This window comes from Jaculus jaculus, chromosome 12 (assembly GCF_020740685.1).
Source record: "Jaculus jaculus isolate mJacJac1 chromosome 12, mJacJac1.mat.Y.cur, whole genome shotgun sequence".
In the NCBI taxonomy this organism is placed as follows: Eukaryota; Metazoa; Chordata; class Mammalia; order Rodentia; family Dipodidae; genus Jaculus; species Jaculus jaculus.
In genome coordinates, this window is record NC_059113.1 from 69,775,302 (window position 1) to 69,790,771 (window position 15,470).

Below are 15,470 nucleotides of genomic sequence, written 5' to 3' on the forward strand. Positions count from 1 at the left end.
TGAAGATATGGCACATTTATACAACGGAGTTCTACTCAGCAGTGAAGAAAAATGAAGTTATGAAATTTGCAGGAAAATGGATGGAACTGGAAAGGATTATACTAAGTGAGGTAACCCAGGCCCAGAAAGCCAAGCGTTCCATGTTCTCTCTCGTATGTGGCTCCTAGCTACAGATTATTTGACTTCTGTGTGAGTAGATAGAAAACTCAGTAGCAAAGGCCAGTAAGCTAGAAAGGAGATATAAATGAAAGAGAAAGGAAAGGGGGTGCTTAATAGCATCGTATTGTATATATGTAATTCAAAGTACAGATTAATGGGGGGAAAGGCACCCAACTGAGGTCAGCTGAAGAGATTGAGTAAAGGAAAGGTGGAGGGAGGGCTAATCAAATTATAAGAGAATATAAATACATCATATGGAAACCTACTTTTTTGGACAATGGCACTCAGGAGGCATAGTTCCTTACTAGAAAATTTTCAGTGCCAGGGATGGGATACTTTCCAGTGAGTTGTTGGCCAGGGAGGTTCCTCATGCCCCCAAAACATTACAGGCCATTTCTGAGGCCCTTGGTTTCCCACCAGGAATAGATGGTAAGACCCTTCCCCCTATTGCTGAAGACTCTACATACTTGGGCTGCAAGGCCATTGAGAAATCCTTCTGGAACTGAGCTGATAACTTCCTCCATCTAGACCGGCTGACAGAAAGCTGGAAGAATCCATTCTGCATGCAGTTCAATGGGAGAAAGAGAAATCACCAGTGAAGATACCCCATAGTGGACATTGCACACCTTGTATTTTGCCTGCCAGGCCAAATGAGCCAACTGGTGCAATAGTGTCATGTCTGTCATGGTGGAAACCAACTGCCCTCTAATTTGACTGGAGGCCCACTCCATGGGAGGGACTACAGCCCTGATACAGAAAACCTAAAGCAGGGGTAGTCATGAGCCCTAGGGGTGTAACATCTGCTGTTGTCTTGTTAAATGTATATACTATGCTCATCAAGCTGCCCAATAAGCACTTTTCTTAATGTTCATACCTATTTATTAATGCTATTCTCACTTTTGGTAGAGAACCTTCTCTTTTCAGATGGCAGTGACCTTGGGATGATTCAGAAGGCATCAAGGTGCTAGAAGAAGTGACAGAGGAGTGCTCAGCACTGCAGTATCTCTATCACACCTTCCAAGGCTCAGAGTCCATTGTGGAAGAGTTGGCAGAAAGAATATAAGAACCAAAGGAAGGGTAGGACTCCTTACAACATTCTCCTCCAGACATAAAGTGGCCTGGATATCCATGACTTCACAGTGAGTGACACTACCTACACAAGACCATCATAATAGGAGGAAAAGATCATGACATCAAAATAAAAGAGAGACTGCCACATATTTCTGTTACCTTGAGGTAGATAACACATGTGTACCAAACTCGGCATTCATTTTCAGTTGCTGCTGGTATCATGTGTTTTAAGAAATGTGTACAGTATGAAAAACTTGAAAATACTAATGAATGAAAAATGTTTCAGGAAAAAAATTAGATATTTCCATGCAATTATGTACAGTCTCACTGTGTAAATTTCAAGGCAAGATTTTTGTTTCCTGTAAAGCAGTCATTGTTCTGTGAGAATGTTCTAGTCTTAGTGCATTTCTTTTGTCTCCTCCTGCATTGCATTATTTTGCTCTACTCTCTTTTTGTGTGCAAACGACATGCCAGTTAAATGAAACTATCTCACATGTAGAAAAAAAGTCTGGATTTAACAAACTAAGAACTAATAAACTCCTTACTAAATGACACCTTCTGATTCAAGTAAAAAGTGACTTAAACACTAGTAATAAAAAAAAGACAAAACACATTTCATGAAGAATACAAAGAAATGTCTGCTGAGTGTTTAGTTCAGTTGTTTCAGAATGCTGCTATATGTCTTATGAGGAATCTGAGGGGACGATTTCATAGTGGAAGGTGTTAACATGGCCTGGATTGACTTAAGGGGTGACCCCACTGGACTATGAAACTGAGGGATGCCTATGGACTCAAGCTGCTTGTTAAAGAGGAACTCCCCACTGCTGTTCAAAAACCCTGCCTCACTTCCTCTCTTCCCAAGCTTCCCTTCCTCCACTGCCTCAGTGTCTAGCATCTCAGAATCTTCTTTCCTGCTAAAGAACTTGTCCAGGCTGGAGAGATGGCTTAGCAGTTAAGCGCTTGCCTGTGAAGCCTAAGGACCCCAGTTAGAGGCTCGGTTCCCCAGGTCCCACATTAGCCAGATGCACAAGGGGGCGCACGCGTCTGGAGTTCGTTTGCAGAGGTTGGAAGCCCTGGCGGGCCCATTCTTTCTCTCTCCCTCTATCTGTCTTTCTCTCTGTGTCTGTCGCTCTCAAATAAATAAATAAATAAATAAATAAATAAATAAATAAAGAAAGAAAGAAAGAAAGAAAGAAAGAAAGAAAGAAAGAACTTGTCCAAGTAACTGGTGTATGTGTTTTCCTTCTCCGCGTGTTCATCCTTCCTGGCCTCACAGCAGAACTGACTGATGAGAAAGCACTCCTCCCCACCCTTCACAAACTGGCTGTCCCAAGAAGACTGATGTAAGGCCTCTAGCTGAGCCAAATTTGCCATCCCTTTCTCCTCCTTCTCCTGGCTTACTGACTTTTATATCGGGCTTTTCAGCTGCAGTTGGGACACTGAGCTGTTCAAGTCGTTTAACTTGTCAACAACTCCAGGAGGTTCACGCTGTGAACTGAGCTGAACGGTTCCTGCGATGAAAGAATCAAAGTCAAATCCCTGCCTCTCCTTTCCACCCCAGCCAGCTGTGATGCCTCCTCCAGCGCTAGCTGGGCTTTAACCAATCCATTCCTTTCACACTTTGACTTGCCTTTCTTAACAGATTTCTCTTTGCTTTGTTCTTTCCAACTGGAAAGATCTATAATGAGTTTGGGTTCATAGTAATGGTTAACCTCACTCTCTCTCCAAACCAAATTATCTAAATATGATGATGACCTCGTTTTGTACTTACAAGTATGGCTACACTCCAGGTCACAGTACTTGTTTTCATGATGATCCGGGTACTGCCAGCAGGGCGCAGTAGAGTAATTGGTGTCAAAAGCCAGATCTTCCAGGTACTTTTCTCGGTCTCCATCCAAGTATTTCTGAGGGTCAACTTGTACATCTTCTTCATCAGTGACATCAGACATGGCTCTTGGGTCAAGCTGAACTTCATCTATATCAAAGTTGTTATGAATAGGCCAGTCATGCTCTGAGAACTGGCAATCATGATGCCTTTCCCAGTTATAAATATGACTATGAGTTTCATCCATAAGCAAAATATCATCAACTTCATCTTCAATGTGGAAAGGATGACTCGAAAGGGGTTCATCAGTGGGAAAGGAGTATATGCTCATGTATGTGTGGGAGAGCGCCTCCTCCGCTGTCAACCGATCCATGGGGCTAAACGTCAGAATCTGTTCCAGGAAATCCAGTGCTTCTCGACTAATTCCCGGAAGCAGCTGAGTTAATGGTCTATGTGGCTCAGTCATGTCGTTTCTAATGTAAACTGGAATTACACTGAGAAGCTCCTGGTGATCTTCCTCATGTATAACAGGAATAGACACTAAAATCAGTTGCAACTGTTCAAGTTCATGTGCACCTGCAAAGAGGGTTTTACCAGTCAGCATTTCAGCAAAGATGCAGCCTGCAGCCCACATGTCAATGGCTTTAGTGTAATTATTAGGAGAAAGTAAAAGACGTGGAGATCTGTACCATTTAGTAACCAACCCTTCAGAAAGATGACCCTTATGGGAATAGTGAGGATCCATGATCCGCGCAAGCCCAAAGTCATCTATCTTCAGCACCAAGTCTTCAGTGTTAATGAAAAGATTAGCTGGCTTGAGATCTCTGTGCAGCATGTTTGCAGAGTGGATATACTTGAGCCCACGTAGCAGCTGGTACATGAAGAGCCTGGTGTGCTCTTCCAGTAAGGGGCCCTGTTCCAGCACATTGGCCAAGTCTGTCTCCATGTACTCCTGAACCATTCAGCTCTGTGAGGGAGCCCACATCATCTGTTAACTGGCTTCCACTAGGACCAAGAATTTCAAACACCTTCACAATGTTGTCGTGATCGAGTCTTCTAATAATTTTGATTTCACGGAGTCCATGTTTGACACTCTGGGGATCAGTAAGGACAATTTTCTTGATGGCTGCTCTCTTGTCACAGTCGTTGTCTACAGCAGAAAAAACCAAGCCATTGCCTCCACAGCCCAGTGGTTTCAAGTCCATGTACCTGGAGCCCAGATCAAAGCCATGAATGTTCATGAGACTTTCAAATTTCTCAGCCATTTTGAAACCTTCACTATTGCCTTTCCCTTTCGAATTGCTGAACTTATGTAAACAAGGAAGAAAACTGGCATCAAAAGGAAAGATCTCTCAAAAGGGGAGAATAAAAATAACTAAGCTTATGCAGCAAGATGGTGTCTTGATGTTCATTGCATATGCCAGCCAGGCGGCTGAGTTCCCCTTGGATTAAAGCTCAAAAGTCTCTACTCATACTGAGAATGAAAAAGATTGCAGTACTCATAGTTCAAAAAGGGGCAGCAACTCCGCAGACATTTAAAGAAAACACTCAAGAAACTCAAACTGAATGAAATGACATACTATGCACTCAGATTTACTGTGCTAAACAACTTAACATTTAACAAAATGTGAATAAATGTGCACCCAACAGGTTCCTATGAACATCTTCTTCACAGTGCAGATACATTCAGTGCTGGACTGGCCCTGAGCAGCAGCATGCTAAGGTGCTGGCAAGCACTATTTCCGTTTTGCTTTTCTTCCTTACTTGATGTATTTCAATAGGAAGCCCTGGTGACTGCTGGTGACAGCTGTCTTGTTAGTGATCAGGTGGCTCCAGCTCACCACAATCACAATCAAAGCTACCGTCCATCTTACTCTGATGCAACGGGACTTCTGCGAGTCATGGAAGGAGTGCGGCCCGTCAGCAGCCGCCACGGTCGCCTCCGGTCTCCGGCAGTGCTGGCGGCAGCAGAGTCTCTGAAGCTCTGCTTTGCCGCAGTCGCCGCCGACTGCAAGAGAGGGCGCGGAGAGGAGGCGGGCATAAATAGTTTTTTAAAAGTTAGTACAAAGTTCACTGCTGTGTAGTCAGTAAAGTAGAAGTTGCTCATCTATTTAATAACTTATTTTCAATAACCAAACTTTTACTTAAAAAATCCTCACTATTTTTTTTATCAACTGCCAAAAGAGTCTTCTGTTTGTATTATATTTTCTAAGGAAATGCTTGTTGTAAAGTTTGTCTTAAGGGCAAATTATATGAGTGAAATTCATCACACTCTATTTTTGTTTTTTGTATGTTCTGCTCAAGAAAAGAAAAAATTGAAGTCATCATGTTGGCCATTTGTTTATCTTGTAAGTTGTCTATCATTGTCATCATCTTCTCCTGATGATGGACATAGTATTTCAAGAAGCTGGACATTGAAGATGAAAACAGGAATGATACAGATATGTATATAATATGATGTGTGTATGTATGAGTGTGTATGGGTACACACATGAACAGTGCACATGTGGGGGCAGAAGACAACTTTGGGATAGGGTTCTTCTATTTCCACCTTGTCTGAGTTCTCTTTCTGTTCTCTTTTTCATTTTTTCCCCCATTTTACAGAGTTTATTGGGCTTTTAACTGGATGAAGTCACATGTATACAAAACAGAGCTCACACTATCCCACAGGGATTGAGGACTGGGGATACATAATTCGCCTTTGGGGGAACTCCAAGGTTAGGGGCAGTCAACTCTTTCACTCCAGAGGTATGGTCACAGGGGTGGAGATGAGCAGGGCCCATCTGGGTTTGGTCACAAAATTCAGAGGTTGGCCCTTGGTCAGAACAGATGGAAGAGCAGAAGCCCCCAGCCCACCCTGCCCAGGAAGCTTAGTTAGGATAGGGACTTCCTCACCAGTCCCACTGCCACGTGGGGTTGGGATCCCCTGGGCTACTAGTGAGGGCTTGAAGTTGAACTTGATGACCACCTTGACCTCCAGTTTGGTGAGCCCCATTTCCCTCACCAGTGGGATCTCGCGGGGGGGGGTGTGATGTCCTTGGGGGTGTGATACTTCATGAGTCCAAACCCCACATCTGCTAGGATGAGGCATTTACTGTGTGTGGAATCAGACCCACTGAGGCCCAGGTGGAAGGAGCAGGCATTCACTGCAATTGATTGCCTCCCAACTTTTTCTGCTCCATTAGCTGTGCTTTTGCCCTGCTTTCCAATGGTGATCTTGTCTTCATCCCAAACTTTGACTCAGTCATGGCACTCAGGTAGTTCTTCATTATCACCCGCCTGACATATGGGCACCCAGCACCTTTCCCTCTGGGTACAAGAGCAGGTTTACACTGTCCAGGACATCCAGAAAGAGCTCATTTGGACTATACTTGATGCCTTCCCATGCCATCCAATCTGCCCCATCATCTGATGGTGATCCCAGTGAGTTCTTTTGTCTGGTGCTTACTTCTTTTGTTTTAGATTTATTTATTTATTTAGAGACAGGGAGGGGAGAGAGAGAGAGAGAGAGAGAAAGAGAGAGAGAGAGAGAGAGAGAGAGAGAGAGAGAGACAGAGACAGAGACAGAGGCAGAAAGAGAGACAGAGCGAATGAATGGGTGCGCCAGGGCCTCCAGACACTGCAAATGAACTCCAGATGTGTGCACCACCATGTGCATCTGGCTTATGTGGGACCTGGAGAATGGAACCTGGGTTCTCAGGTATGTGCCTTAACCTCTAAGCTATCTCTCCAGCCCTGGTGCTAACTCATGATGCCCTACTGGGTAATGAAAGTGTTCAGCATGCCTGTCTCCAAGTTCTGTGGGTAGCCAAAGTCTAAGATCTCACCCAGCATCTCATATATAAACACAGAAATATTCTTGATGTTTTCCTCACTGATCTTGCAAAATAAGTGGCGATTACATCACACATCGTATAGAGGAATTCCAAGACCATAGCAGCATTGCCATTCTACTTTGTGACAGCTTCCAGCCAGATGTTGGACCATTTACCATGGAAGAAACTGGTACCAGCAATGCTTGTGACAAGGCTGCACACTTGGTGCAGTACATGAATAACATTGACCCGGGAGGCATCCACTGCATTCTGCATGATGTCAACTCTGTAGACCTGGGAGATGAGCACCTCCCCTTTGTGATAGATGAATAAGCCTCCAATTATTGTGGCAGCTCAGTCTCTTCAGCCCATAGCTCTGAGAACAGACCTGGCATCAGCGGCCCCCTCCTTAGCAGGCCTAGCCATTCTCAGAATCCCCTCTTACTGTTTTATTTTATTTTCTGTGAACACTAGGCTAGCAGTCCTGTGAGCTTAGAGTTTCCCCCAACTTTGTCACAAACTGCTGTAGGTGTGTTGGTAATACAGACACATGGTATTTGTGTTCAGCTTTATATGGGCTCCGGGGATCCAAATTCTGGTCTTCAGGCTTACAGAGTAAGTGCCTTTAACTACTGAGCAATCGTTCTAGCCCTGGAAGCTGTATACTTTGATAATATAGTTAATATTTATTACATGATATTTTTCCTTATTTCATGTGTTAATTTTTTTTTTATTTTTTAATTTTTATTAGTTTTCTATTCAGCAAATACAGGCAGTTTAGTACCATTATTAGGCTCATCCATGACCTACCCCCTCCCCAATGGCCCCTCCTTGTTGATGTATATGGGTCGTGCATTGTGGAGTTAGCCCACAGTTATTAGTATGAAAATGTCTCTGTACATCATGACCCAACATGTGGCTCTGACATTCTTTCCTTCCCCTCTTCCGCAAAATTTCCCTGAGCCATGTTGGGTTCATTTTTGGTCTGCTTCAGTGATGACGTGTTGGGGGCCTCTGAGGCTCTGGCTCTCTGATTTGGTAGGAGTTGATTTTTCTCTGTGTTGGTCTCTTTCCCCCTTGTGCTGGTATGTGGTTCATCAGGAAAACAGCACCCTTGCCTGTTTTGCCAATTTTCCTTAGTTTCAGTTGGGGCCCTTTTGAGGTATGATGGGGTGGCTCTCTCTTTAGGATCGGCATCTAGGATAGCAAACATCAAAAAATGAAACCAAAATAAATGCTGGCGAGGATTTGGAGAAGTAGGAACACTCATCCACTGTTGGTGGGAATGTAGGATGGTACAACCACTTTGGAAGGCAATATGGAGACTCCTGAAAAAGCTGACTATAGAGATACAAACAGACCCAGTTATTCCCTTACTGGGCATCTACCCTAAAACCTTCAAACCACAGGCCAGAGAGATTTGCTCAACCATGTTTGTAGCAGCTCAATTCATAATAGCGAAGAGCTGGAATCCATCCAGATGTCCATCACTAAAAAATGGATAACTAAGATGTGGTATATCTACACAATGGAATTCTATACAGCAGTAAGAAAAACATGACACAAAGAAATTCGAGGAAAAATGCTCGAGCCTAGAACAGATCATTCTCAGTGAACTTATCCAATCACAGAAAAAAAAAAAAAAATCACCATATAGTCTCACTCATCTGCAGTACCTAACCTGAATCTTCCCAAGATTACTTACATACCCAGCAAGCATCTCCTAGACTAGACAATAGGATGGATGGGGAGGGAGGGGAGGTCATCAAAGGGTTCAGAAACAACTAATTTAGACCCAAACGGCAATGGTACCATAAAATTCTACATCCTAAAAGGCAGACCAAATGGCTGAACCTTCACCAGGCCCTTACAGGAAACACCTGAACCACAAGACACTGGAGAGTGTAGGATCAAGTCTAACCTAAATCTACATCTTCCCTCCCTCCCTCTCCCCCACCTCCCTCTCTCTCTCCTCTCTAATTCTTGTATATTAGTTATCTTTTTCCTCATTTTCTTATTGGGCACTGACCTGTAACTCCCAGTACCAGCATGGGGCTATCATCCACAATGAGCTTGTGATCAGAGAAACCTACAAGGTTTCCTAAAAGAATGACAGATTTCTGTCAGAGTACTTGATGACCCACCAAAGGTCAGTGGTAAGACCCTATTGCTGAAGACTCCATATGCAGCTGAAACATAAAATGGAATGGCATGGCTGGAAGCCAGGAGAGAGTCAGTCCCCAGACAGTCAGTGTGTCTAGTGCCAGAAAGTGCTACATGGGCGACTGGGGGAAATGACCAATATCTGTCCTAGCAACTCATGGTCTAACCTACTTAGCAACAAATAACCTGTTGTGATGTCCACACAAGTAATATAGTGGCACACAGCCATGGTGGGGAACCATCTGCTCTTGATTTGGCTAACTGATCCCCTCAGTGGTATGGGACCCATAGCTGGAGCTGGGAAACAAGTCAGAACCATATCCAAACACAAGCCCACTCTCCAATATCAAGCTACCATCAATCATGGGGTACAAGAGGGCCTACACCTATTAAACTCTCTATTAAAAAAGTAAGGGTTATCTCATTTGTCCATGTGTTAAAATTTTAACACTCATGTTTTAGCAATATGAAATAGATCTTGAAAAAAATTAAGTAATTTTATTTATAGAATAGATACTTAGGTATTATTGAAGAAAGAAATACACATTAATTTTATCTTAAAATTTATCTTTGTAAAAGATTTTCTAACTACATTATGTAAATGTAATGACAGAATGTTAGAGCATGTGTTCCTCCAAGAACTTTACATGGGTCAACTTTTTAACTTTTCTATAGATGAAGTGGAGATTACTTTTATAAATTTCCTTAACAAGGTCTCTAAAGTATATGATTGTTCTTCTATTTTTAATCAACTTTAGCCCCAAACATTAGGATACCATTCCAGACCTGGAAGTAAGGAGAAGGACAGCTGCATGACTTCCATGCTGAGCTCTGATGAGGATTGGCAAGGTCCAACGACAGTCTTCTGTCACGAGATAATAGCTGTCCTTGACTTACCATTTGCTAGTATACAATAACATTTTATTTCTTGATAAGCATAGATCTCAACTTGAATAAAGTCAAGAAGGCATACATGTTTATTTTTCTGGTAGAAACATAATTTTAGGCCATAGTAATGATAGTTTAAAATGATTCTTTATTGACATTGGTGGACATTCCTTTCTGTGCTGCATGCATGGGGATATGGTTGAAAGCACCTTGTTACAGATTTGTTATACTCCTAGTGAAGACATTGAGATTACACACACACACACACATGCACATTTTGAGAGAGGAAGACAGCCTGGCTCAAGTTTATCTTTTACTTTTCTCCCTCTTGTTTGGTGCCAGTGCTGCTTCTCAGTAGTTGAATGTTTAAGAGTCAGATGTTATGTTCCTTCAGGATTTCTAATTTTTAGGTTATTGTTGTTGTTATTTTTATTTCTGGTCTTTTTTGAGGTAGAGTTTCACTCTAGTCCATGCTGACCTGGAATTCACTCAGTTGCCCCAGGCTGGCCTCAAACTAGTGGTTCAGTTTCCTGAGTGCTGGTATTAAAGGCATGTGCCACCACCCTCAGCTTTAAATTTTAGGTTTTAAGAAACTATTAGGCACCATGAGGTCAGTATATAGAATTTCATTTATTTCCATCTTATATTTTTATGAAAACCAGAGTATGCTGCTTCAAAACATCCTCTTACCCATTACTTTATCCTTGTTGACCTTGGCTTATGAATTTGAATGGAATGAATCATTAATGCAGAGTAGGTATTTGTACTTTGACTCTATGCTTCAAATGAAGTCTCCCAGATTTCAGTGAAATGGAAGCATGAAATTATTTTTTGCCTACTCCTAAGGAAACCACCAATTTAATGAACAAATGAATTGAATTGTATATTAGCTTATCCTAAGTAACTTTGTTTTCTGTCTTTAAGTATGAAATGAATATGCAATAGGAAATTATTATTTTTATAGTTTTATGAAATGTTAACATCAAAATCAGTAAAAATAACTTACCTTGGGTGTCATTAATAACTTCATCTTCATGCCAGATGAACTGAAAAATTTGACCTTAGACTTGCAGATGGATTTGTACAAATTAGACATTGCTTTATTTCATGTGGAAATTACATACAATTACAGATTTTTGCCATCTGACCTAAAAATCAATGAAACCATAATGATTTGGCTATGATTTCCTTTGAAGTCATTATTTTAGTGCTAAAATGCAAGCCCAGGTCAAGAGACATATACCAAAGTCTCAGTTTAGAAAGAAAAATACTATAAATTAAAACTGAAATTTCTCCAGAAACAGAGAAGGAATATTAACAACATGAACACCTGGCTAAGTATCTGGGAGAAGCACACATTTCATGAACTTGGCTCTCACTTATAAAAGTCATCTGATAGTTTAAGCAATAGACTTACACTAACTGGCCAATCTTTGCTGTATCCAAATGTGTTGGTAGATGTTACAGAAGAACTTCACTTAATTTTTTCTCTTATTTCTCTGGTTTGTGAATTTATTTTAATGGACCTGTCACATGTCCCTGGAGAGCTGAGTCAGAGGACATAGTAAATGCATGCAGGCAATGCTGCCCACAGAGGACACTGCCTGGGAGCTGAATTGAATCATGAGCTTCTGGTCAGGAAATTGCTGGGTGTAGCTTGGCAGCAGGTCCCTGCTTCAGCATATCCTGTCATGTTCCATGCAAACATGCTCCCACAACGGTAGAGGTGACCTCTGTGTCTCACCCTTGTCTGTACATCTCAGTTTCCTGCTCCAAACTCACAAGGATCTCTGAAGCATTTTCTTATGTTTGCATAGGAGTGCTCCAAGTCCTATACAAATAAAACTTCTACAGGCTGGTCTGGATTCATCTCAAGTTTTCTGCATACATATTCCTAGTTTCCTTTCTTCCCTTCCACTTCCTCCCTTTCCTCCCTCTGTTCCCCCCCCCCCTCAACAATCTCTTAAATTTTTCATTTAACATGTTTTATGTCACAGAACAATGTTATCTTTATCTTGAAAGGCTGATTAAGGGGAGGGGATGCCTGTATACAATGGTGCCTCTTTTCCTGATTCATTAAAATCACTCCTACTGTGTTCTAGCTGACCTCATTTGTTCCTGTGAGCATCATCTCCTGCTGATGTTCAAACTGCAACATTCCTCTGTCCTACTCAAAGTTGTCTCACTGCTGTTGTCTAGTTATTCTGTCCCTCAGCGAGTACTTAGGTGTGTCTGTGATGTGCCCTGACATCGTTCTAAGCTCTAAAATAAATATTAAAATACTCTAATGGGTCTTGTATTCCACAATACCTTTCTACATTGCTTGTCTTTGGTGGTAATTAAATTTAAATTCCCCCAACTCAAAATTTGTTTGGTATCTCTTCAATTGATATCTATTTGCCAGAGAGAGCGAGAGCAAGAGCGAGAGAGAGAAACAGAGTATGGGCATGCCAGGGCCTCTTGCTAATACAAACTAACCCCAGACACATGTGCCACTTTGTGCATCTGGATTTACATGTGAACTGGGAAATTGAACCTAGGCCAACATGCTTTGCAAGTAAGTGCCTTTAATCCTGAGCCATCTCCCCAGCTCCTGTAGATTTGCTCTTAACACTTTCAAAGCCTAAGACTGTAGCAAGAATGCAATAGTTAAACCACTAATTCAGATATTTCAAAGATATCTATGTAGTTAAAAATCTTGTCAGTAGCATGTCAGAATAAATAAAGACTATGGTTTCAATGTGTTCAAAAGTTGGAAAAATAGTCAAAATTACTATAACTATAGTTATCATAATTATTTCTATTTCAGAATTCTCTAAGGATGAACTAACATTGCTGAGATAAAAATATTAAATCACTACATATTTCTTTACAATTGTCTCTTGTATTCTTTTTAGCAAAATCTCCATCAATATTACAATCAAGATTTTTTAAAATACATATCATATTGGCAATTATTCCAATTTACCCAGTGTTTCTTGACTTCTAGTCTTTAAAAAAAAAACTTTACATTTGAGGAATTCTATTAAGGCTTCAATAATTGAAACTGTCAATAAAAAATGTAAGCAAGCCGGGCGTGGTGGCACATGCCTTTAATTCCAGCACTTGGGAGACAGCAGTAGGAAAATTGCTGTGAGTTCGAGGCCACCCTGAGACTACAGAGTGAACTCCAGGTCAGTCTGTACTAGAGCACGACCCTACCTCAATTAAGAAAAAATTTAAAGCAGTATTTGATTACAAATAATCATATGTTTGCACATTACAATTCATCATTCTAATATGAGCTTTATGATAGAAATCATTATCACAGAAAGTATGAAGTACTTTAATTTTCTTTTGGACAGTGTTGCCAGTAATGTGTAACTTCAGCTCTTTAAAGTGTCTATGTGTGTGGTTGAGGTTTAATGTCTTCCTCAATCATTCTTCACCTTAATTTTTGAGACAGAGTCTCTCAATGAAGCTGGAACTCATCCATTTTGTTAGCTAGCAAGCCCTAACGACCCGCCTGTCTCTGCCTTTCCAATGCTGGTATTAGGGGCACACACCACCACACTGGCATTTATGTGGGTATTGGGGATCTAAACTCAGGTTCTCACACTGACTGAACTATATTCCCAGCCCCATTTTACCAGTTTTGAAGCAATATCTAAATCATCTGGTAAACAACCAGCATCATTGTTTACATCACATTTAGATTCCACCTATAATAAAATGCATGAAAACATTGGAATGTTTAGTATTGCTCATTATTCCTTAGCTTCCAAGTGCATACATTGCAAATATGTTACTTTACTGAAGTATGACGGTCATGTCTTAGGCCCCTCTTGGACCACAGGGAGAAATAACAGAATACCCAGCATAAAGCTGGAGAGATTCTTCATGCTCTTAGAATATATTGTTTCTGCACTGAGAAGTGTTTGATAAGTTAATTACTTGTCTTTTCTCTCCACTGGCTGCTGCTCAGAGGTATCAAAGTAGTATCACTTTATGACATTCACATACAACTGTCATTTTTTAGAGAACATATGACAAAAGATTTAAAGAAATGATTACCTGGGACCTGAAAGGTTTGACATGAGAATAACTCTGCAGATTGGACTGAATGAACTCTGTCCACTGAATCCAGATCTTCAGATATCTGCATGTTCTTTCCTATACCTAGTTGTGTTTTATAGTGTACTACCATTGCTCAGGTATGGGAAGAAAAAAAAAAAAAGAAAGAAACTTACTCAGGCCTGAGGCAATATAGCCCCTAAAGTTCCTTTTTTTTTTTTTTTTGACTAGAGGTTCCCTAAAATTTCTTTGCAATTTCTAAAACAGTAAGTTATTTTCAGAAGGTCTGTAAAATGTGTGCCAAATTTGATGATAGTTTGATTACCTATTGTGGTAATTTGAATGGATGGCTCCCAATATATTCAGAATTTTATAAAAGTTTATAATTTAGATCTGCAGCCTCCTAGCTGGAGGAGGTGTTGCTTAGCAGATCCTAGGGTCCAGCCCTAAGGTGTAATGTTTGATTTGGAATTCCAATCTAAATATATCCAAAGTGCTGAGCCTGGAGTGTGTGCTTGTGTGCACTGGTATTGGTAGCTTATGGCCTTTCTCTCTTTGTTTGGACCTGTGAAAGTGGGCAGCTTCTTCTGCCATTATGGAAATTTCCCTCTATCTATAAGCTTCAATAAATATCCCTTCCTCCATTAACTGTGCCTTGTATGGAAGTACATCCCAGCAACCCGAAGCTGACTACTCCACCTGTCATACCTCCTTATAGAGAAAAAAGAATTTTATGATCATAAAAGGTATCTTTGTTTCCTTCAATCTCTATACACTACACTCAAGATTACAGTCTCAAATCTACTTTAAAATATTAAATAACTAAAGTAAATAAAGGTACAACTAACTGTAATTCATAATTCTTGCTTTTTAAAAGTTGGGAATAGATTTTTCCATATCTGTGACAGGATATTTAGTATTACTACCAGGGTCTAAGCTCTGAGTCTCTGGTAGGAGGGGACTGACAGGGAAGCAGAACAGTGAGAATCATTTTAGTTTCAGATGAAGTTGGGAATACTAATGGAAGTGTCCAGAAAGAAATCTGGATTGGAATTTAAGGCAGACAGTGGGATTGTTGAAAAATTTTTACCTTATGGTCCAGAAGTTACACTGCTAATATTTGCTAGTGTGGTGACAACCAGTACATTTCATATATCTTTTCTGTGTGTTAAGAATTCTATTAAATGTTCTATATGCACCAACTCCATTAGTCCTCCGAACTATGTGAGACTGATTTTACCACAATCTTTCACTCTGATATGACACAAGTGAGACTTTCATTTGACAGTTTGCTGAGGAGCCAGGAAGTGAGCCATGCTGCATCTAACCACATGGATCACCCTCGACCTCAACAGGAATAAAAGGCCACAGGCAAGATACCAGCTCCTTAAAACAAAGTGAAAAGAAATCAGAGAAGAAAATGATGCTTAGGGAATACCAATTTCTAGGAGACAAAAGACACTATGTTAGTGATTTGACTGATAAATAAATTAAAT

The 15,470-nt window shown here is 40.9% G+C and overlaps 2 pseudogenes; both read right to left on the reverse strand.

The window, feature by feature from the left end:
• Positions 1-1,390: 1,390 nt before the first annotated feature.
• LOC101612112 lies at positions 1,391-4,432 on the reverse strand (annotated as a pseudogene).
• A 383-nt stretch (positions 4,433-4,815) lies between these two features.
• Positions 4,816-10,951, reverse strand: LOC101601863 (annotated as a pseudogene).
• Between the last annotated feature and the right edge of the window lie 4,519 nt (positions 10,952-15,470).